The sequence below is a fragment of the Rattus norvegicus genome, chromosome 19, assembly GCF_021556685.1.
Source record: "Rattus norvegicus strain SHRSP/BbbUtx chromosome 19, alternate assembly SHRSP_T2T, whole genome shotgun sequence".
Taxonomy (NCBI): Eukaryota; Metazoa; Chordata; class Mammalia; order Rodentia; family Muridae; genus Rattus; species Rattus norvegicus.
This window is the reverse complement of record NC_141552.1, coordinates 49,328,424-49,352,729: the sequence shown is the minus strand read 5'-3', so window position 1 is coordinate 49,352,729 and position 24,306 is coordinate 49,328,424. Positions and strand designations below refer to the sequence as shown.

General features: G+C 44.0%; 1 protein-coding gene and 1 long non-coding RNA gene across 3 annotated transcripts in view; one reads left to right on the top strand and one right to left on the bottom strand.

Moving 5' to 3' along the window:
* The window catches only part of Smpd3 (sphingomyelin phosphodiesterase 3), an 83,397-nt gene that overhangs the window by 9,111 nt on the left and 49,980 nt on the right, over positions 1-24,306 (top strand). The window lies entirely within an intron of this gene.
* Positions 1,566-19,800, bottom strand: LOC147999439 (uncharacterized). Its single transcript, XR_015644121.1, has 3 exons — positions 19,570-19,800; positions 15,704-15,873; positions 1,566-2,162 (listed from the first exon to the last, which is right to left on the bottom strand). It is a non-coding gene; the product is annotated as an uncharacterized LOC147999439 (long non-coding RNA).

Sequence of the window (24,306 nt, the reverse complement as noted above, 5' to 3'; positions counted from 1 at the left end):
ATTTTCTCAGGTGGTATAATAAAACAAAGTTCTGTGCTGCTGTGGCAATTATGGCAACAAAATATGCGTTAGGATAATACTAGCCCTCCTTTATTGACGCGTACAGTGGCCCAGACATTGTGTGTAAAACAGCCATTATATCTGTATTTTAAGCTAAGGAAAGCAGCGTTCAAGGGTTTTAAGTAACTTGCCTAATGTCATGCAGTCAGTAAGAGGCATAACCAGGATCCCACCCAGACCATCACACTGCAGAACCTGCTCTTAACCAGTGATCATGGCCTCTCTAGTTTAATGTCAAAGGAACCCAAAACTGTTTAAAGGAAGGAGAAATTCTATGTGGTTAGATTGTAGAGAGGTCTTTTGTTTGGTCATCAAGGGTTAGTGCAATAGGAAAGGCTGGGACAGGGGCAGAAAAGCTGTGATCAAATAGACAATAATAAGAATGCCAACCCTGGCGCAAGGCCCTGGGTTCGGTCCCCAGCTCCGAAAAAAAGAACCAAAAAAAAAAAAAAAAAAAGAATGCCAACCCTGGCTCCGTGGTCACTGGAAAGGAGTTTCTATAGGAAATAAATGTTTGAGTAACTTGGAACATCTATATGACAAGTGTTAGAGAACCATGGTGCTTAATATTGTGAATATGACAGAAATTAGAAACTCTTAGGAAACAACCCTTTGGGCACATCTGTGAGGGATTGACTAACTAGATTAGTTTTAAAGAAAAAGAAATACCCCCTCAATTATGGGAAGCACCATTCATGGGCCAGGGTTCTAAACTGAATAGAAAGGAAAAATGAGCTGAACACTACCTTCATTTCTCTCTGCTTCTTAACTCCTGATAGATACATGTGACCTTAAGCTCCTACTGCCCTGGCTTCCTACATGGTAACTTTCAACTGTGAGCCAAAATAACCCTTCCCTAATTGTTTTTAATATATAAAAATATGCTTTTAAGTACATTTTAAAATGTGGTGTGTGTGTGTGTGTGTGTGTGTGTGTGTGTCTGTCTGCCTGTCTGTCTGTCTGACTGACTGTCCATGGCAAATGGAGATCAAAGGACCACTTTTGAGAGTTGATCTTCCTCCACTTTCTGGTGCTGCAGACTACAATTACATTGTCAAGAGTCTTTACCAGTGAACCATCTTATAGACCCCTTCCTTTTCTTTTCTTTTTTTTTTTTTTTTTTTTTTCAGAGCTGGGGACCGAACCCAGGGCCTTGCGCTTGCTAGGCAAGTGCTCTACCACTGAGCTAAATCCCCAACCCCTTCCCCCTTCCTTTTCTTAAGTTGTTTCTTGTTGGGTACTTTGTCACAGCAACAGAAAACGTAGCTACAGAAGAACTAAACATTTTCCTAGGCAAAGGAACATAGGACGCAAAACCGCTAACTTGGAGCATCCCACTGGATGTACTCATTTTGTGGCAGTATTGAGTGGATGAATCCAAGGCCAGAGCTTGAGGAAGGTGTAAGCAGATACAACCAACATTCCTATTGCTGCTCTTCAGTTGCCAAAGAATTCACATAGCCTTTTTCTTTCCCTTTTCCCCCTTTTCTTCTTTTGAGATAGGGTCTCATGGAGCTTCAGGTGACTTGTTATATAACGAAGGCTGACTCTGAACTCTTCATCCCATTTCCCAAATGCTAGGTTTCCAGGCATCTTCTTCCACATCTAGTTTATGACACCTCATTTGGTCTTCACAAAAGCTCCAGGCAGGATAGGTGGTCTGCTGCAATGGCTGTGTCATGTGGCAGGCAGCAGAGACTGCCAAAAAGCACAGATGCCTTGAACAGATGTGGTACCCAACCTCAAACATAAAGTTTAGGAGAGGCCTTCTCTGTGAGGCAGAAGGCAGAATGTCTGTGTTCTGGGTTGAAGCCTCTGCTTCTACTCAGGAAGACAGGCAATTTTGTCATTTGCTTCATCGTTCCCCCAGTGATGTTTCCAAATAGTTGCCTCCTAGAGTGGTTGCTGTGAGGACCTAAGGCAAGGTCACTGCAAATCGCAGAGCCCTTTCTGGGTGCAGTGCCCATCATCAGCAACCCCTCCTGTGCAGAGAGCTTGTTCCACAAAAGGAGATTTTTTTTTCAGGAATTGCCATCTTAAATGTATTCTGCTTATTTTTCCATAGGCAGCTGGCTTGAAAACCAAATCGTATCCTCTTTTGGCTGGTTAGAAGAAAAATCAGAAATGGTTGCAGTCACAATCTGCACCAGATTTCTCTCCCTGGCTGTGCTTCTAATAACAATGAAAACAAAGGCAGGAAAGGAAAGGGGTAGGAACGTGACATTTCTTCCAAGAGGCACCTGCAGCTCTGTGGAGGATACAAGAAGTGGAGCGGGGGAGCAGCCTCTACCAGCTATGAGAGAATCCCTTGGTGAGTCAAAGAGGAGTTTGATATACAAGATGATAGGCACTGGAAGAAATCATGGTGTCTCACTGTATTTTCTTTAATAAGTCATGCTAGGCTTCCAGACATCCTCTACAGTATTAAAAGGCTAAGTACAGGATGGGCAAAGCCACAAAGATCTTGCCAAGTTGTCCATTGACAGGACCACTAGCATTTACAAATGTTTCAGTCATGAGAAATAACAAACACTGAAAGATAGAATGTTATGGGCTTGTCAGGGCATTGACTCCAGTAACAATGTCTACTGAGATACGCTGACCGCCATGAGGATGAATGACTTCTGATGAGGAAACCAGATAGAGAAATCATCTGAATAGCAAAGACACAGGCATTTGCAATGGCCGGGCATTGGAAGGCTGGGTTTATAGTGACTTCATGGCTACAACAGCAGCAGCTTTTTATCTTTTCATTCTGAAACCAAGGCTCTGATATGCTGAGTCTTAGAGGTTCCTGTGATCAGCCTCGAGCATACAGACTGGCACACAGTAGATGCTCTCAGCAAGTGTTTACCATTCATTTACATACGTGGTTCTTATTGTGTATCCTATTCTAATGCCAGACATAGAAGAAATAGAAATAAATGAGACAGTCTCTGGCTTATGTGAGTTAGTCGAGTCTTTTTGATTTTTTGAGGCATGATGTCTACTCTGTCTCCTGAGTTCTAGGAGAAACAGATGTGCCCTGAAGACTCTTGGCCCTACAATTAAAGCATTTGCCGCAAGGGGCAGCACGAAGCAAAGGAATCTGAGCAGCCATAGTTTTATCTGAAGCCTACAAAGTACATAATTTTAGTGGCTGGAGAGATGGTTCAGCAGTTAAGAGCTCTGGCTGCTCTTCCAAGGAATCCAACTCAATTTCCAGTGGCTCAAAACCATCCATAGCTGTAGTTCCAAGGCATCCGATGCCTTTTTCTGGCCTCTATGGACACCAAGTATGCACAGACAAACACAGGCAAAGCATCTATAGATATAAAAATAAATTTTTAAAAAGAACATAATTTCAAAATAATTGATTTTTTAAAAGTATAATCATTATTTTAATTGACACAGTATACATATTTATGAGGTACAGTATGATAATTTGATACATGCTTGTAATTTATAATTAAATCAAGGCAATTAGCATTTCCATCATAAAGAGACTACATATGTAATAGGACCAAGCCATGGTGATCTATGCATGAGTACAGGGTTGTAAATTCACCAATTGTTTATTTGTTTGTTGAGATAGTTTCTATGTTTAGCCCTGAATGTCCTGAAACTCACTCCATAGACCAACCTGGCCTTAAACTTACAGAGATCTGCCTGCCTCTGGCTCCTGAGCCCTGAGATTAAAGATGTGCAGCACCACCTCCCTGCTTAACTCACCAGATTTTTAAAAACAAGATCCACCGTGTGCTGACTGTGTATAGCCCAACAGACTGAGTACAGCCCACCAGTGCTGCTCTTAGGTACTCAGTCCTGCAGGGACAGAGACAATTATACTGTAGCAAGATGAGAGATGGGCAGAAAGCACAGAGCAGCAGCTAATTCTGCTGGGGGAAACACATATACACACACTCGTGTGTCGGGTCTAGGTATTAAGACGTGAGTTAGTTCACACCAGCGTAATGAAATACTTTGAGATAGGGTGAGACATTCGGGTGGATTTATTGAGTGTCTTTGGATATATCACCTACATCTTTAGATCTCACTTTCCTAATTTGGAGTTCTTAGGGATTGGCAACGGTCATCCTGAACACGGAGGCTGGAGGATCATGAAGCCTGGCTTTGTTCCAGCCCCCAAACTTCCTTGACTCCTGCTTGTCTAGACCTTGGTGATTTTACCTCTTAATTTTGTCTAAAATGTTCCAACGAGAATCTGGTTCCAGAAAAACTCTGTATGTATTATGAGGCATTAGCCTGTGGAGTTCAATGGAAGTACACCCACTCTCCTGGGGTGCTACTTGCCTTCATCTTCCCTATCAGAAGGTCATACTGGCCTACTACAGCACTAACCACCCATGAGCTATCCTCTGTCTTCTCTTGGGAAAGCCTGGACCCAGTCCAACAGGAGTGATGGCAGGTCAGTCCCAAGCCCTGCTGCTCAGGGCCCCTAGAAGTCAGAGATGCCCAATTTGTATTTCCTATAAAGACCTTCTAGGGCATGAAGCAGGTTGTTCCAACTCAGCTAGCCTGCCTGCCTTTTGTAGACCTCAGCCCTCCTTGTCTGTGGGCATGGCAGTGGCCTCCCCACAACCAACACTGTGATCGGAGATACAGAAGAGCGACCATTTGAATAAATTAAACAGTGCCAGTGTTGGAATTTAAACAAACCATTTAAGGCTGGCAACTGTACTGTAGAGAGTTTTAATATACTGTACATCAGAGTACTACCTTTCAAAGACAAAAGACAAATGGAACTACCAGAAAAATCTCTCACTGAAATTCCACTTTCAAGTCATTAAAAGGACTTTTTAAAATAATCTGTGTGCCCAGAAAATGTCATATCTGCCACTGATATGTCCTGCAGTTCCTATCTAGGCAAAAGCCATCAGGTCCCCTACATAACCTCCCACTGTTCCTCTAGCCTGGGACACTTCCTGACAGAGCTTGTCTCTCCAGCTGGGATCAGAACTGCTCAGGCTACTTCCCCACTCAAGGGCCAGAAGAGCCTGCAGGAAAAGCTCCCACACACAAGTGTGAATGAACACCGTCTTCCTTGCCAGTGTCCACTGCTGTCAGATACATACACCCTCTGAAGAGGGTTTGGTGTCCTTCATCTCTCAAGAAGCAATGGGGGCACAGGAAGTGGCCTGTTCTCTCCTGCTCCAGACACACAACTCCTTCCTGGAGTTGGTAAACAAAACTCAGCATCAGAGGAGAAGGGCAGGCAGAAGTAAGTCGAGCTGCTTAGAAAACCTAACACAGAGACAAATTAATACACTCATCAGAGGCAACAGAAGGCAGATCAGTGGAGTGAGAAACAAGATGTCTTCCTTCCACATCACTGCCGAAAAGAAAAAAAGAAATCACCAGCTATGGCTCAAAAGTCACAAAAGAAAGGAAATGCAGGAAACACAAAACATGCTGGCAGGAAGCCACGCAGAGTGGTTACAACAATCAGTGTAAGCGGTTAACACTCCTCTGGTGGAAACAAAGATCCCATATTAAATTAATACAGGGACTCACCTGAAACCAAATGGCTGCGGGGTAGGCAGAGCTATAGCAAGGAAAGTCAAACAAAAGAAAAGCGTGAGTGGCTGGATCAGACAAAGCACAATTTAAGGCAATAAGCAAGGCAAGCAGGATAAAAGGGTAATTTCATATTCATAGAAGCAGTTGTGAAGGCATAGCTGTTCTGAACATTTGTACACTCAGTACCTTAACATCAAAATATGTGAGGCAAAAATCTGTCACAAGAAATACAAGAAGCTGGCCAACAGACAGCTGTGGGTATTGTGGGTATAAATTTACATACTACTCTGAGAATCTGACATCAAGTAGCCAAAACATCCATGGAAATAGAAAGCAGTTGCATAATTAAGAGTGAATTAAAAGGCGATACAGAGTTTGATGTGGTAGGAATGATGTTTGCCATATTCCAAGAGATTGATGCTTGTAATCTGAAGGTTAAATTTAGTGCACATTTTTACATACAGTGTAATTATAACTGCATTTAAAAACCCAAAACCACTAAAAAGCCCCTAAAAGAAAATATACCAAAATTAACATCTGGTGTGTTTGGAAGATTAGACTTGAGATATTTATATCTTCCCACATTTTCTTCCAATGTTCCTTAATGGTCATATAGTATTCTGACTTTAAAATTAACTAAAAAGAATATACAAAAATGGAAGAAGACTTACTTCTCATGGCATATAGTTATAATTTTCAATATTTGAGGGAATGTAATCATGGAAGATTTGGTAAAATGTAACAAACAGGTATCAGATAGAAGTCTGGACAGCCTAATATTCCTAACAATCTAGGCAGGATCATGCCCTCTGGGGTCACTCTCTTTTTGGAATGCTGTTTTCTTTTTTCTGAATGCTTCATTTCCCCAGCCTGTTCTCATGCCTCACAGCATACTCAAATATCATTTTTCTAAGGTAGGACATGTCTGTGCTCCAGATGACCTCACCTATACTTGTACAGGGATGAAGCTCCTCTCTATATGCTGAGGAATCCTGACCTCTTTACAGCCTCAAACTCATTACAGACCTTCAAGGGTGTATTACCCATCAGCCTGTAGACTGAACAATACCAGCAGATGGGCAGGGTTGGACATGCCTGCAGACAGGTGTCTTTGAGAACCTGATGGTGAGGGAAGGGGAAGGACCGAATGTGAGACAGGGATGCCCCCGTGGGTGGTGATGAGAACATTTAGGCATTCCCAGTCAGATGGAAAAGAAAGTTCCCACGAATGAATCAGAATAAATCATCGCCCACTCTATGCCATCCAAAAATGAAACCTATGGCTCTCTCTAACTTGCCTGATTATATGAACTAGGTTATTGAAGTAATCAAGAAAAGCAGCAAAGCTGAATTTCAAATGCTGCCCCAGTACTAGGAGAGACTCCTTGAATTTCCTTCTGCCGACCACACTCACCCAGCTGCCAGTTAGACAGACCCTGCCTCTCTGCTGAGACTCGATGGTCAATGGTTTCTGGTCTGGCCTCCTGACTTTTCAGGGCAGAACGCTAAGTCTGTAAATACTCTAAGGGTTTTTCATCTACCAGTAAAATGAGTGAGGATTTAGTCCAACTGATATGGCATGTTAATTCAAAGGCTTTTATAGCTACAAAGTACAGTCTTTCTTGAAGGGGCAGAAATAAACTTTACTAATGCTAAACATATATTTTTATGAATTTCAGCTCAAAGTACACACTCTCATTGGAATGTAGATTACTTTGAAAGCATTCTAAAATTATTGTATATAATTTTCCTTTCCTAGATCTGGACTGTTATTTTGAAAGGCAAAATGTTCGTGAGACTACTTTATGGGAAAATGGTTTCATGAAATCCTACACAGCTATCTGGTTTCAGGGGAGAGATGTTGCTAAGAAACCTCTAGCAAGTAGCCTGACTTTTCTAATTCACAGCCTCCTCCTTAAACATGGAGAAAATAGTACTGACCATAAAAGACTCAACACGAAAGTCTTATTTCTCAGTAAAGTGCTTGCTTCATTGGCCGTCTTACTACAGGAGTTTAAATGCATATTATCGGGCTAGAGAGATGGCTCAGCGGTTAAGAGCACTGACTGCTCTTCCAGAGGTCATGAGTTCAGTTCCCAGCAACCACATGGTGGCCCACAATCATCTGTAAAGAGATCCGATGCCCTCTTCTGCTGTGTCTGAAGACAGCTACAGTGTACTTATATATAATAAATGAATAAATAAATCTTAAAAAATGTTTAAAAAATAAAAAATAAATGCATATTATCCTTACATCAAACAGTAGTTTCTGGTCTTCCCACCCTAGCCTCTCTCTGTATTTGATGCTTAAGAATCTGTGTGGGGAAAGGCCCAGGTTTTGTACAAAGTCCCATCAGGACAGCTCCAAGTTCCTTCCCCTCTCAGGAAGCATCCAAAGGCACTGATATTGGATATAATCAATGTAACTATAAGGAAAATCCAAAGAATCTGCTTATTAATTTTAATTAAATTACTTCCAAACTTTATTGCTTTATCACCAGTAACAAATAAATGTCTAATGTCTAAAAGATGTCTCAATTACCCAAGAGCCTATTTTCATTAAAAAAACAGGTCTGTAATAACTTCCCTGGGAGTCAGCGGCCTGTCAGTCCCCTCATTAGATGAGACCTGGGGCCTGCCTCCTTGCCACAGGCAGGCACTCAAGGAACTGAGTATTACAGGCCACATTTTCTTACTTACCCCCTCAAACCCATCTTCTCACTGGTACAGTGCTTTGCTTTTGGCTGACAGTAAATGTTTTATGAATAAATGCTCCCTCCCTGTACTGGGACTGGCAAATGTGCATTATGAGGCAAAATCGGGTCAGATGACCTGGCTTCCAGCAATAATGTGCACAGAAGGCAAATGATTAAATAATGCATATCTATCCAGTCGACACGGCATTCTGCAGCCACTGGAAATGATGCTCTCGAAGACTCAAAGGCCGAATGGAGACACATCTAACATTAATTGAATATATAGACCATAGAGACTGTCCTGGTATAGCCATTACACACATGGATCCAAACTGAAGGGGAAGGCCAAACAGAACATATACTATGAGAAGGATGTGGGTTCTACAGGACCTATTTTCAAATTCTCTTTTGTATTGTTTTTACAGTAATATAGGAATGGGCTGGGGGAACAAAACTGAAGATTAGCTTAGGGCTTCCTCATAGGCACAAATTCAATGTACAGGACTCAGAATGAAGGCTGAGGAGCCACATAGGGGAAGTCCATTGAGGAATAAGACATGGACTTGACCCAAAATAGCTGCCATGCTCAGTTTTGGTGTCTGAATTAACCCTCCTCTTAATTTATTGACACCTATGAAATTGATTCTCACCACAGAATCACAACCCGTAGCCCCAGCAGTGCAGTCAATAAAAAGCATGACTAGGGAGCAGAGAAAGCATCTACACCAAGTCTTCACGGAGAGGAGCCACACTAGCTTTTATGGAAGTTTATGTGTTATCTCTGAGAATGTTCCTATGAATTATTAGAGAAGAAGAGAAATTGTGTTAGCATGGCAAGGAGAGATGAGAGATGGGAGGGGTGTCCCGGTGCCTTCACTGGAACTGAACACCAGAGCTCAAGCAGTTTATGAAAACTCAAGGGTTATTTGGCTTCTGGTTCTGAAGATTGTGAAGTTCAAGATCAGTTGGCCACACCTGGTGAAGTCCTTGCTTGGAGGCACTTGGTACAGAGTCCCAGGGCAGCATAAGATAGCATATGGCAAGACAGACAGTTCTAGTTTAGGCTGTTTCTCTTCTTATAAAGTCCATTGGATTAGGACCCCACCCTTATGGCCTTATTTAATCTTAATTGTCTCCCAAAGGTTTATCTCATTTAGATCAAGTTTCCACCCTTCACATTGGGGGTCACATTTCAAATGAGTGTGGGTGGAGATATTCAAACCACAGCAGAGAATAAATATTATAGCAGAGAGTGGGGAAAGGGGACACAGTTTCTGCAGCTGTCAGATCAAGGCTGACCTTGGGTATGCAGCCTCCACTACACACATTGCTAGATGTCCAGTCCCACCCCACTTTAAGTTTCTTTTCCTCACTAGAGATCTGAATTTGCTTCACTCTCCTAAGAGAAACCCACCGGTTGGTCCCAGGAGCAGGACAGGACGGAGCTCTCAAAGATGCTCACTGTTAGCAAGGATGACTAGGACAGGCCAGCATCAGCCCTGTATCAGTGCTCCACTTCTTCCTGCTGGGCTACATCTCAGGGTGCTACTCCCCCAGGCCCATAAGACAGGTATGTGAAGCCTGTTGCTTGTACCAAGTTCTTATTAAGAACAGAAACTCCTGTGTTCCTAGGTCAGTGCAGGAATCTTGGAGGCCTAGTGCTCTTGAGTCTCCCCAGATCCTTCTCCAGAAATGCAGCCTACCGCTGAGGTTTCTAGGTCATGATGGGGGCTTATTGAAATTTTTAGAACCATATTGCTAAAGGAAAGAACACTATGCAGCCTTGGCTAGTTCCTTGTCTGGAAGTACTGATCATACAGTATCTAACAAGAGGCATGATGGGAGTGCCCTCTGAGCCCAGCAAGAAAGTAGACAGGCCCGTGGCTTTCATACCCTGAAGCTCAGTCACCAACAGTCACGCTCCAGCGTTCTACTTCCACCTCTGTGTATCTGGTAGGCCAGAGCCAACTTTAGATTCATAACCCTGCAGTTATTCAGATCTGGAGCAAATGTGCCCTGCCTTTTACACACAGAGCATGGCCATCAGAGCTGTTATCCCCACATGATAGCCAAGTTTGATTATGTCACTGAGACTCCTCCTGTCATAGCCAGGCTGGCCTGCTTTGACCATAGTTAACACTGTCCACTCAGATTTTTTTCCCCCAATGGTAAAGATTGAACCCAGGGTCTTGATGGTGCTAGGTAAGTACTCTCCCACTAAGTCAGAGGAAACTCCTGCCCTCGGGTGGGACTTGATGTTAAGTATTAAGTAGTTGTTCTCAGACTCTAGAAACTGATAGGTCATAACCCTTTCTGGGTTCTGGATACACTAATTGTCATGGTTATCTGTGTCCAGATATGTCTCCAGGCCAGAGAGACCAGTTGTGACCCTTTTAGCTCCCAGTCCAGATCCAGGCACAGACAGAAGCTTCTCTAATGTGTAGACCCTCCTTTTGTAAAAAAAAAAAAAAAAAAAAAATCAAGCTCACTATTCCCTCTAAAAAGCAGGGGTTAGATATCACTTCCCAGCATGACTTCCTGGAAAACCCTTTGCTCTTTATGACTCTGTTTCCTGTTTACCTCCTGACCAGACCTTTAAGGTTCAGACTCAGGATCCTCTGGGGATGAAGGGATGATCCCTGCTCCCCTTTGAAAGTCCAAGCAACAAGTCCTTTCTGGAGCTAGCTAGCCAGGCCCTTCTGCTGTTGTACCTACTCCCTGCAGAGCTGCAAGGACAGGAGAGGGAATTGTATTAAATCTGCAAACCAGAGTGCCAGTGGCTACTTGGAGCAGCCTGCAATGCTGTCATACTGGAAGTGTTGCCTCTAACAGACCCTCAAGCACCAGTCCAAGTCCTTCCCATTACACACAGTTTATTGCCTGCTGCCTCCTAGTGCTTTTTTTTTTTTCCCTGTGGCCAAATCTTCCTGGGCAATGCTCAAAGAAGCAAAAGGGCCTTCAAACTGGAAAGTCTTGGGCTGTTAGCTGCTTAAAGTGGAGTCAAGTGAGTTTGTCTCCACAGTGATGTTTATTTTCTTGCTCTGGGGATGAGACACAGGCTACTCAGATGCACCAAAGCAAACAAGGAAATGGCCTGTGGTGAGGTGGACACCCCGCATGTGGGAAACTCAGAACCTGGCAGACAGACTGGAAGTGATTCCTCTGGGGCCTTGAGTTCCCTCCTCGAAAGCCTTCTTTCCATTGTATTTTTGGGCCTTGAGCCTGGGGAAAACAGGGATCCTCAAATGAACCCACTTTATACCTGCCCCCACTTTCTAAGCCCTCCTTCTCCATTCTGTCCTGCCCACACCTCTCTTTCCTTTCTCTGATTTAATGTCTCAGCTCCCACAGTATATCAACACCCCCAGCCCCAGTCATTTTCAATTCTCTCTCCAACCTTGGCTTCGAAATTTGGTTTTAAGTGAACCTAGGATTCCTTAGCCTCCATCTGTAAAGTGGAAATAATTGTGTCACCATGTGGACTGATGGGAGGACAAATTTAAAAAAAACCTTAAAGTATTTCACAGAGATAAGCAACCTCTAAACAAGGTTAGTACTGCTGTTTCTGTTATTAAACTCCAGCAGCCTGGGTTGATGCTGAGTCTGTATGAAAGACAGTGTGTGCACATGGTCAGGATGGGCTGCAAGCACACTGATGGAAACAGCAATGAGGAAGTAGCCGTGTCCCTCGGCCTCCTGGGGATATTTCTATTCTGAGCACTTCTTTCATCATATTGATTTTAAATCAATTGTTAAGAGCTTTTCATTGTTTCACAGCTTTTTGAAGCATGTCTCTCAAATATTCAGCAGTTACTACTGGCAACTCCTATCAATGAGTTACTTGTATAGGGGCCAAGTTGTAGGGATGAGTTACTAAACCAAGCAGAGATCAGCTTCAGGCTGTGCTGGGGAGACTCTCAGAAAATTCTAGGCATAGTCAGGAACTGGTTGTCAGCATGACCTGGGTCAGACAGTATGCCACTTTTTCTCTGTGTCCAGTCTTTATAATGACATAGCCCATGGTGTTACCAAATATCAAACGGGGTTATCAAATCAATATTCACTTCCCTGGTGTTATACTCATGTCTGATATCCATGTAGCCTGGTTAGATGCTGAGAAAATGTTCTGATCCATGTGAAGATTCTATTTTGAACTGAGATATGCCTTTGCAAACATGAAACAGGATTATTATTATAATAGTTAAAATGATCTACCGAGTCTCTTATTATTACATTTGTCCTGTCTAAAATTTATTTTTCTTGAGGAAAATATGGCCCACAATCAACATCAGAGATCCCTGCTCCTTTCTAGTTAAATCCACCCACTCAGCACCCCCAAGCACTTTCACATTGACAAACTGTGGTAGAATCTGGAAGTACGCGTGTTTGACTGACTTCCCTACAGCACAGTACAAGGGAGACACCGGCAAACCCAGGTTCTATCTCTTCAGAATAGTGTTCCTCTACTTCTCTTACAGTGGAACTGCTTGTTCTCCATGTTGCCACCACCTAGTTCTAACCTCATCTGGCTTGGCCATAGACCCACTAGCCTCCTACCCTGCCGATTCACTCCTCTTCATCTCCTTGCAATACTCTCAGTACTCTGAAAAGCTTAGGGCTGGCTAAGACTTGTGGCCTGACATCTTCCCATCGATCCCTCCAGCACACTTCAGCCATTTTCAGGCCCCAGAGCTGCCTGACAGGCCTCCACAGACAGCTTCATTTTTACCACTCTTCTTCCATGCTCAGAACCTGGGCCATGCAAGAATGTCAAGTTCGGTAGACATCTGCCAGAAAGTAAAGAGTGACTTGGTCCAAGGTCCCTTGACTAAGTCAGAAGCAGAGATCTAAGGTATAAGAATAAGGCCCTAAGAGGAAAAGGCCAAACCCTGTTTGCTGGTAATGTTCTGCAGAAACCCCAGTAAAGTCTTCAGCCTTGTGGAATAGTCACAGGATGATCTTTGAAATCTCATTTGTGCCCTAAAAGATAAGAGGAGGACAGAAAACCTGAATCAAAGGCTTGGCCCTCATACTAACCTGAACCAATCACTTTACCTTGATACACCTGTTTCTTCAACAGTAAGTTGGGGAGCTCTCGTACCTGTTTGTGAGTTGTGAAAATCAATGAGATAAGACCTTTGAACACCAGAGTAAAGCCCTCTATTGATGATTCTAACTCTATTGATCGATGACTAGAAGGCAGTGTAGAGTCATGCACAAGGGACAATGGTGAAGAAGTTAGTCCCCCTCCTCCCCAAAAGGGGATTTCTATGTGCATAGCCTTCGTTGTCCTCCCCTCCCCCTTCTCTCCTCCTCCCCCTCCTCCTCCTCCTCCGCCTCCTCTTCCTCTCTCTCTCTCTCTCTCTCTCTCTCTCTCTCTCTCTCTCTCTCTCTCTCTCTCTCTCTCTCTTGACCAGGCTGGCCTCGAATTCAGAGATCTGCCTGCTTCTGCCTCCTGACTGCTGGAATTAAAGATGCACACCACTACCCTACCATTTGGCCAAAGTTACTTCTTTTCAAGGAGATTTTTTTTTTTAAGCTGAAAGGGATCATTAAAGGCCTTTGCTTTAACTTTCTCATCAGTGGGGAAACCATTGCTGGACAGCCAGACTCTGGTGATACCTGGAAAGTCAAAAGTTTGCCCAGAGCTTCCTGGAGGTTAAGGTAAAGAGGATGCATGTGCATGTATAGGATATAATATCAGTATCTCAGATCTGTGGCCAAGGAGAAACAGTTCTCTTCCTTTCTTCTCAAACCCTTAGCATCAGCAGATGGCAAAGAACTCCTAAGCAACATGTCAGCCTCCTCTCTGCTGGTTCTTCCCCTGGCCAGTGCCTTAAACAGCTGGGTCCTGTGTTTCTTTCAACAGCAAATGCATTTTCCTTCTCTGAGCCTTGTCTTATTTTTCTCCTGCACACTTTTTCAGCTCCTTACTTTCAGGAGGTCTATCCCCCAATCTAGATCTTAGCACCTGGCCCAACATATGTGGCTTCCATGGTTCTGGGGAAAGGGAGAGATCAATTCTAGTTCTGTAGAAATTAAAATAAACCTCATTTCTAGCATAAATAAATCCCTCCTTGTGCTAAGAATTTTGCTGGGGTTAAATGACACTGAGCAGTTTTTTCGTCTTACCATCTCAGAGGCTGGAAACCTTGTCTTTTGATTACTTAATTTTTGCAGGGTCTCATGTATTGAGAGTCAGGCTGGTCTCAAATTGGATTCTCAACAGGAATGACCTTGAATTTCTAATCCTTCTGCCTCCATCTCCCGAGTGCTGGAATTATTACTGTGTATCACTGCCAAGGTTTTTTTGTTTTTGTTTTGATGTTTGTTTTAAGACAAGGTCTCATGGTGTAATATAACTCTGGCTGTCCTGGAACTTGCTATCTAGAACAGGCTGTTCTTGAACTCACAGAGATCTGCTCTGCTTCCTAAAGCAGATTAGCTCTGCCTAATGGTCAGAAAATAAAAAGCTCTCCTGGATCACCTCCAAATAATCACCAAGTCCTGCAGATCTCCTCCTAAATTAAAATCCCATCTCTGTTTCATCACCACAGCTCAGCTGGAAGCCCATTCCTGCCTCCCGGTCTCATTGCCAGGCCCCACTGCCTCTGCCTTCCCAGCCTTCATCCCACTAGATAGTTTCTTGTTCTATCATGCTGAAGCACACCTATGACTATAACCTCTGTCTCTTTCGGGACTCTCTACCTCCCGTGCCTTATTTGAGTTAAGAATTCAGAGCCACATTTAAGTAAGTGGAAGATGAGGGAGGGTGGATCTGAGGATGAGGGAATAATAGGGGGTAGGGGGCAGATGGTGTTTCAGGGATGGGTAGACACCAGTGACCTCTGTGAATGGAAGCATTTGGCCTCAACATGCTAGTGGGCACAGGCCTGGAGCTATGTCAGCCCCCAAAGTGCAATTGGGCCAGCACTGGGCACCAGTTAGGGCTGTTGGCATGGTTGTAACTCAGATAGGAAATGGCTTCTGAGGTCTGGTTACTATACGAGTGAAAGACAAGAAGGAAGTCTACTCTGCAAATGATCATGGCCAGGAATGGGGAATGCCAACTGGGTCTGACTGGGCAGAAGGCCATGGTTTGCTGAGGGAATGATTTGTTCTCTTTCTGCACCAGCCGAAGACATATAGAGTAAGCCTAGGGCTACCACTTCGCTGAGTCACCACCACAAAGCTTAATTAATACTTGCAAAGCACTTTGAGGCCTTGACTGAGAGGTTTCACGTGAACACAGAAGATCCTTGTTAATCACTGTGGCAGCACCGAGTGGGTGTCCTAGAGGGCAAGCTGCCTCAATGCACAGAACAATGAACAGTTAAACTGTGATTGTGAAGAGCAGTTCTGATCAGCTGGCTGGAAAGCAGCTTAGCTCAGAGGAAGCAGGCCCTTCTGGAGGCCACTTAACTCACCTGGTCCTTATCAGCCATGCATTAAGTAGAGGAATAAAACTTCCACCCCTGCTGTGCATGGCTAATGGAAGAACTGTTAGGTAGCAGTGAAGCCAAGCGGAGGAGCATGCAGACTGGGCAGCAGGCTCAGTATATTGTCCCTCCATCTCTCAGGAGCCCAGCTTCCTCACCTTGAGAGGAAAATAACAATAAGCACCTGTTCCTATACTGGATTAGGAGATTAAAATGACATTCAGATGAAATGGCCCTGATGCCTGTGTTAGTTATCTTTGCATTGCTGTGACCAAAATATACAAGATAACTGAAGGAAGGAATTGTTTATTTGGGCTCATGGCTTTAGAGGGTTCCCTAAATCGTTTGGCTCCCTGTGCTTAGGGAAAACTTCTCAGTGGCAGGAATAAGGTTGGGGGCAGGGAGGTTTCTTCACTTCATGGCCCAAGCACAGAACTGAGGACTAGGTATTACCTTCAGAGTCAGGCCCCTAGGACCTATTTTCTCCAACTAATCCTACCAAGACAGTGCCACCAGTTGGAAGCCAGATATTCAACACAAAAGTCTGTGGGGGAGTATTTCATATTCAGATCATAACAGTGCATGAAATATCAGAGTAACACAAATGCTAGCAGTAGTGATATCAACAATAAAAACGATTACAGTAATAACAACATCAGTGCCAATAATAATAATAGCATGTATATACATTAACCTGAGTCAAGTAATCTTCTAAATATATTCCAATACTTAGCGACTTTGAGATTTATTTTTGCTTTTAATTATGTGTATGCCTATGTGTTTGTATTGTGGGTATGTGCCTCTGAGTGCAGTTACCTAAAATAGCCAGAAGAGGGAGTCAGAAACCTTAGAACTGGAGTTACAGGCTTTGAACCACCTGTCATAGGTGTTGGAAACCAAACTGCAAAGACTGCAGGTGCTTTATTGGCTCCAGTCTCCTTTCCTCCACTCCCTGCTTACCTTTATTAGTATTGTACCCATTTTAACAGTCAGGCTTTGTTATAACTGCCATTATCACGGCCCTCATTACATGGAATGATAAAGATGCTGGGCTCTAGGGCATCTGTCAGGGATGGGTAAGGGCCTGTAAGTTTCTCACTCATCAAAATTCTGGGGGTACAAGGAAACTGTAGGTAGCTGGCTTTCTAGAGAAAGCTGTCAATAAATGTGGAAAGATAAGGGGCTGGAGAGATGGCTCAGAGGTTTAGAGCACTGACTGCTCTTCCAAGGTCCTGAGTTCAATTCCCAACAACCACATGGTGGCTCACAACCATCTGTAATGTGATCTGATGCCCTCTTCTGGTGTGTCTGAAGACAGTTACAGTGTACTCACATATATTAAATAAATAAATAAATAAATAAATAAATAAATAAATAAAAATTTTAAAGATGTGGAAAGATACTGAGATTTAGCATCATTGTATTCCTTCCCTTGACTTATGCTTAAGGGACAGTATCCCCACATCAAACAAAGAGTTACCTGTTACCCTAGTTACTCAGGCACTTCCCAATTTCCTGAATTGGTTGATTCCCCCCAAAAGAAGGCCTGAGCCATAAAAGAAGGCCTGAAGCCCAACCTCAAATCCTCAGTGCTTTATCAGTATCCCAAAGCTTCAACTACCTACCTGACCCGTCCCACCCTAAACCACCCCCAGAGGAGTTGGGGAGGCTAGGCAGAACTAAGTGTCCCAGACATAATTTTTGTATCCCCCCCAACCACATTCCAGTCCTTTGTTTCTCTCACCTACAAAGAGGTCCCAGAGGCCTCAGACTTGTGCCCATGCTACCCCTCCCCACCCTGTTCTGATACCTCTACTTCATCCTGCCTTTGACCTCATCTTCAGCATTCTGCACTCCCACCATCCTTCTCTCTTTACAAAGAAAGGTGTAATCAACAAACTCATTCTAGACCCAACATTGGGCTGGTTCTCTGCTCTGGACTCATCCCTCAAAAGACAAGGAAGAAGCTAGACATGGCCGCACACATCAGCAGTCTCACTGCTTAGCAGGCTGACGGGAAGATGAAAGTTCAAGGCCAGCTTGCACTACACAGTAAATCCTGTCTCAAGCAAGCAAGCAAATAAAAGGGAATCCAGTTTTAAACCCATCTTTGTATAAATTAAAGACTATGATTCAGTCTTATCTGAGACACAAGTGGAGAGAGCCAGAGGCCGATTGACTTTCAAAATAAACATATGAAAACCCCTCTGGAACCACCTGCCCTTTGAAATAGCCTTCCCAAACTGCTACTATGATTCTGAACTGGCTCATAAGGTAAGGTGTAGCAGGCACATAGGCTGCTGTTATAGACTATAAAATGCATAAAAGTCCCAGTTGCCTACAGGGGAATGTGATATCATGTTGTTCTATGCCTTCCCTGCTTGCCTTATGGGTAGCATGTCTCTATCAAAAAAGTGAGTCTCTCACCCTGGGAAAAATCTCAACTCTAAAAAATTTAGCGCAATGCTTTTTATATCAGTGAGTTATATTTAAAGCATTCAAAGGCCTAGATTTGCATCGACTGCATTTGACTTAGTCAAATTATTCACCATCCCTCAAATACAACCCTCTTTTCGGTCTATGAAGGCTCAGTTTACATAGAGTTTAGGTTTCTTCCAACCAAATTGACAATCAATTTCTTAGACCTCATCCTACCAAGTATCTGGGACTAGTACCACCATGTCTGGCTCTCTATTGGTATTTGAATGTGTCCAAGCTCAAATCATGGCCAGCAAGAACTGCCACTAGCCCTTCTGCTGCAGTGCCTGAACGTCCTTCCCATAAGAGAAAGTGAAACCACGAAGGCCAGAAATGTGGCAAGCACGGGAAAGGAAGGAAGAAGGGAGATTGTCCCACAGAGGGCAGTTTCTTGAAAGCATGATTTATAAACAATTGTGAACACTTACCATTTATTGATTACTTGATTAGTTCAATATTATATTTCTCTTCAAAACAAACTCTCCTCTCTCTCTCTCTCTCTCTCTCTCTCTCTCTCTCTCACACACACACACACACACACACACACACACACACACACACACTGAATCAACTGATTTGGAGTAGTTGTGTCTTGGTAAATGTCTGTAATTCATGCCGAGCAAACAGGTCTGTCTGACACCAGACAGCTATGTGTGTCTATCTATACCTAAATTTGTACCACATAGCATTTGGGGTAAAGAAGGAGATGTGTGACACAGCAAGACACAAAAAGACACAATGGGGAAGACAAGCTAAAGAAACTTAGAAGATGCCGGAACCTTCGTTCTGCAAGCTACAGGTCTCTGTCTGTCTGGACCCCAAGCTTTCTGCAGTCATGCTGTGGGGGTAGGGAGCAACAGGGATCTCCTCCCATTGTTGGTATTTATAGCATAAACATAAATAAAAATAGACCACAGATCTTTAAAAATATAAATTTTCCTAGATTCAGGTCCCCAAAACAAACGCCCCCCAAGTGGTAAAAACAGATAGCAGAATAGTTAAAGGGGCCTTTGTTCTACTCACTCCCCAGTCAGCCACCCCATCACAGCTTAGCCAAGATCGCTCTGGAGGATGTAGAGGACTAGGGGGATGTGTAGTTTAGTCTCTCTCAGCTGAGCCATGAACTGTCCAGGACTGGATTTCTTGAGCCTGTGTGGATTTGTAGTAAGTTCCAGGAAATGAAGGTGGGATTGGACAGCGGCATAAGAAATGATCCCAAGTTGGTTGCAATAGAAATCTCAATGGTTCTTTAGGGAGCACGGTAGCTAGAGTGGCTTTTCAGAATTGTCCCAAGGAGAGCCCAAGGGGCCTGGCCTTGTATTCCCTCCCCATCCACCTGTCATTGGCCACCAACCACCCTTGAATAGGAGCCTAACCTTGAATCAAGCCGGGTGGTACACAGCTGTGAGATATTGCCATTGGTCTTTGGGCGCAGCATTCATGACCATTGCCCAACAGCCAGTAGACAACCTTCTAGCACAGAGCTCAGTGAGGCTTGTGTATCCTCCAGTGCCAGGCATTCCACTTAGACTGGCCAAGGAGGGAGGCCCATGGACCAGCCAAAGTACCCTGGAATAGAGGACATATTGCCTCTGCTCTGAAGCCCCAAGGCTGTTCCTTTTGTGAGTTAACAATAACTTCAGCCTGTTAAACCTTAAACACACACACACACACACTCCTGAAATAAAAGCTCCAGAAAGCACCTAGCTTTGGCAATATTACTACTTCCTGGTGTGCATGCCAAAGTAAACTTTGCTAAGCACACAAAGACAAGGCAGGATCGGGACAGTTGGGTGGTACTGTTAACAGGAAATCTGCAGAGGTTAGAAGATGATAATGGCCTTAAACTTGGACTTGGTAAAGTTTGCCAGCGATGGGGTTAGATGAGAGGGTCAGGAGGGGCTTGGTGAAGTCAGCTGGAATGACTTGTGAAGGGAGTGTGGAGAAGTGTGGGCCTGACCTATCTGAGGGTTGGAGGCCCCAGGGAAGACTGCCGGGGAAACCTGCAGGAGACCACAAGCTCTCCTGCTCCATCAGCAATGCAAGGCTCCAGCTGCCACCTGGACCAGCTTGCGGCTTTGCAGTTAGTTTGTTCAGGGTGGGCATCTTGGGGTTCTAGATCTGTCTGTGGACACTAGACTAAGGCATAAAATTTTCCCTGCTGGGTCTGTTTAAAGTTAGGTAACCAGAAAAGTGTAGCCATGACTGTTGTATTTATATCATTCTAATTTTGACTTTTAAGAAATAGAGTAGGTGTGGTAACACGAGATTCTACCTTACTATCCTTTATATTCCTTAAATGAAGAGCCTAATTTCAAGAGATGCACAAATTACACATAGTCTGTATTGTCTGCGATGATCTCTGCCTTTAGCTTTTCTTTTTAGGTCACGAGAGACCTGTCGTGGATCATTAGGTGTTTAATGTGACATGCTGCTCTGCTTTGCAAAGTAAAAGAGGAAGGGAGGGTTTGGTTTTGTTTTGTTTTGTTTGTTTTTTTTTTTTTGTTTTTTGTTTTTTTTTGGATCAGATACAAACAGCTTTGCCCCCAAATGTGTCCAGCAGCCTGATTCAGTGTTAAATCTCTGAAATGATTGATTATCCATTAGGGAAGCTATTTAAAGAGTTCATTACAGCAGATTCAAACTGACAACATCTGTGTTGCAAGGGTGGCGAGGCAAGCCAGGCAGAACCGAAGGGCTTTGAACAGAGCTGTTGGTTTTGCCTTTTGTGGGCCACAGACGCCCAACTTCAGGAAGGAAAGTTACAGGTTGCTGTGGCCACTGTGCTTGGTGATCAGGCATGTTCACCAAGGAACCAGCTGCTTCCTGCTGGGCAGGATGTACCAAGGAGAACGCCTGTGAATGAAAGTGGTCAGGAAGCATGGCTCAGAGCCAGCCCCTCTCCTCTGCTCTGTACCTCAGGCACCTTCATATAAAGGATAGCAAAGAGGAATCTCACGGTAACATTTAACATAAACACCTACTCTATTTCTTAAAAGTCAAAATTAGAACGATATAAATACAACAGTCATGGCTACACTTTTCTGGTTACCTAACTTTAAACAGACCCAGCAGGGAAAATTTTTCGCCTTAGGCTAGTGTCCACAGACAGATCTAGAACCCCAAGAAGCCCACCCTGAACAAACTAACTGCAAAGCTGCAAGCTGGTCCAGGTGGCAGTTAGAGCCTTGCATTGCTGATGGAGCAGGAGAGCCTGTGGTCTCCTGCAGGTTTCCCCGGCAGCGGCCCAGCCTCAAAGGCCCCCGTGCCCCACCCCCACTGCACACACCAGCTGTCCAAACTGTGCTCACTCCCATCTCCATATCCCTACTCTGCCTTCTCCCAGTCACACGTCTGCCCACTCCACAGGCTTATTCTGCTTCAAATTCCAGTGTCAGTGATTCCAGGAGTCTCTTATTGGCCTTCAGGTCTTACTCCAAATGTTCTTTGCTGAGTACATCTACTCTCTGGCCTTCTGGTCATTCTTCAAACTCTGTCTTTCCCAATACGTATCATTTCTACTGCTTCTACATGGGTGTGGGTGTAAATTAGGAAACAAAGGCCTACTCCCACCTGTCACTCTTCCTAGGAAACCAAGCTTGCCTTAGCTCTGACTCCATCTTTTAAACGTGTAGTGGGTTGGGCCAATGTGGTGAGCTGGCCAGTCACCACAGGGTGAGGCTGACACAGAGCATGCAGAAAGCCTTGATTTGATAAGGTGGAGGAGATAGGGCCATTTGTTATCTCCCCAAAGACACTCTAAAAGATTTTCTCCAAGTTCTTAACTGTTTTCAAAATACTCTATCTTCAACCCACCACCTGCTCAGCCTCACAAAAGCTGTTAAATTGCCAAGTGCCCTTTTAAAATGTCTTTGTGATGTGGATCTCACAGTTACTTGTTTATCTTCCAATGGCAGGGACTTCACAGGTCACCCCAGTCCACACACTGGCAGAGCTCTATCTGAGTCTGGGAACATAGTCAGGTGGCCGAGTAGGGAAGGAGGCCAGACAGGAGTTCTGTCTTTGTGTGCCTCTCCCAGTGCCCTTCATAGCCAGCATTTCAGCCAAACCAGGACCCATCTGTCTACAGGTGAGTTTCAGGTAGAAAGTCCCAGGTTGGACAGTAGAGAAGTCTCGGGTCCTTCTGAAGAACACCTGGGGAGAATGTGCCCATTTATCATACAAAAGAATTGAGGCTCAAAGGTGAGAGGTTGCCTAGGCTTTACACTGGGTGTGTAGCAGCTAGTAAGGATTCAGTCCAGCCCACACATTCCATTCACTGTAAAGTACTTACTTTCTGTCCTTGTACCTGAATTTAACACCCATGGGGAGAAAGTACAGAGAAGATTATCACCAACTGCTTCCAAGGGGGGGATTAAATCCTTTTGGATTTCTCCTAATGTGCTGCCATGTTCGATGACTAGAATTCTCCAAGTCCACCTAGCTTTTTATAGTTTGACCTTTGCACAGGAGAAAACTCAATGATTTCCCACTATTTTGAATAAATGGGAATGGATATGTTTTTCTGAATGATTAAAGAATGACGGGGCTGGGGATTTAGCTCAGTGGTAGAGTGCTTACCTAGGAAGCGCAAGGTCCTGAGTTCGGTCCCCAGCTCCGAAAAAAAGAACAACAACAACAAAAAAAGATTTATTAGGGGTTGGGGATTTGGCTCAGTGGTAGAGCACTTGCCTAGCAAGCGCAAGGCCCTGGGTTCGGTTCCCAGCTCCAGAAAAAAAAATAGAAAAAAAAAAAAAACCAAAACCAAACAAAGAATGACAATCAGAGCCTACCACCATCCAAGTCCTCTGGAAATAATTTCTCTTGGAAGATAAGGTTCACAAAACTACCTTCCAGATGAACCAGATCCTTACAACAGAGATCTGCTAAGCCATTTGTTTATTCTCCATTCTTGCCATGGAGAGGAGGATAGCTATATCCTGGATACAGAGAAAGAAGCAGGAGCTTTGACCCTCTGACCCTCAAAATGGCCAAAACCTTAGATGTCAGACCAAGTACATTGTCCCCAAAGTATGCTAATGAGACATGGACAGCATCACCAGTGCCCTTCAGAGCATCATTCAAATGCAGGCCCATGGGTCTAGCAAAGCCTCCTTCACTGGTTGTCATAGCAGGGCATAGTTGCACACACCGGCTATCCCAACTACATGGTAGACCAAGCCAGGAAGACTTCTTAAGTCCCGAAGTTCAGGATCAACCTAGATAGCATAGTAAGGCCAACATTCACAAGTGAAGGTGTAATAAAGCAAGCTTTCCTCATATCCACTCACAAAGGCCGGGGAAGCCGAGGGTGGGGAAAGCAGCTTTAGCATCACAATCAGAGATGTTTTCCATTGGTTCTCCACTGCCTTTCTGAGATCAGTAAAGGTAATGGCTCCTTAGAAAACTGTTATGTAGTTGATGTTTAATAAAGGTGTTCCCGTCTCCTCTTCAAACGCCTAACCTTTAAAGCATATGCCATCTGCTACTGTGCTTCGTAAGCAACTGAGGTGGAATGTTATTTTAATGTCTTATTGACACCAGAATTTTTACCACAAAAATGTGGGAATCACACACTATGGGATCTAAATAAGAGTTAGGAGCCTATCCAGGCCAGTGTCTCACTGTGACCTTGCCCATTTGAGATTTGCAGAGCCATTTTTGCCTTGTGGCTTTTCTTTTGGATTTGTGGGTGGTTTTGTGTTTGTTTTGTTTTGTTTTGTTTTGTTTTGTTTTGTTTTAATGGAAACCAGGAAAAAAGTTTTATATCAGAGCCGTGTGTTAACTCATGCAGGCAGAGTACACGAAGTCTCTCTTTACAAACCAGCCTATGGGAATTAGTCATGCTGCAGAGCCAGCTTAAAGCTGCAGGATGCTTTCAGATTACTTCTTTCCAGTCTCATGTCTCTGTCTGGGGAGCTGCATGTGGCTGGGTGTCTGTGGAATTTCCTCATCTTGACCTTTGCTGTGCTTGACGATGTGTGACTGGGTCATTTGTGGGACTCCTGGACTGCTGGCTGACTTTGGGTTTCTTCCCTGCCACTCAAAGTTCAGAGCTGGCAATCAGGAATGACACTGCAGACTGGTGCTGGTTATTGGACAGTGGGCACTCT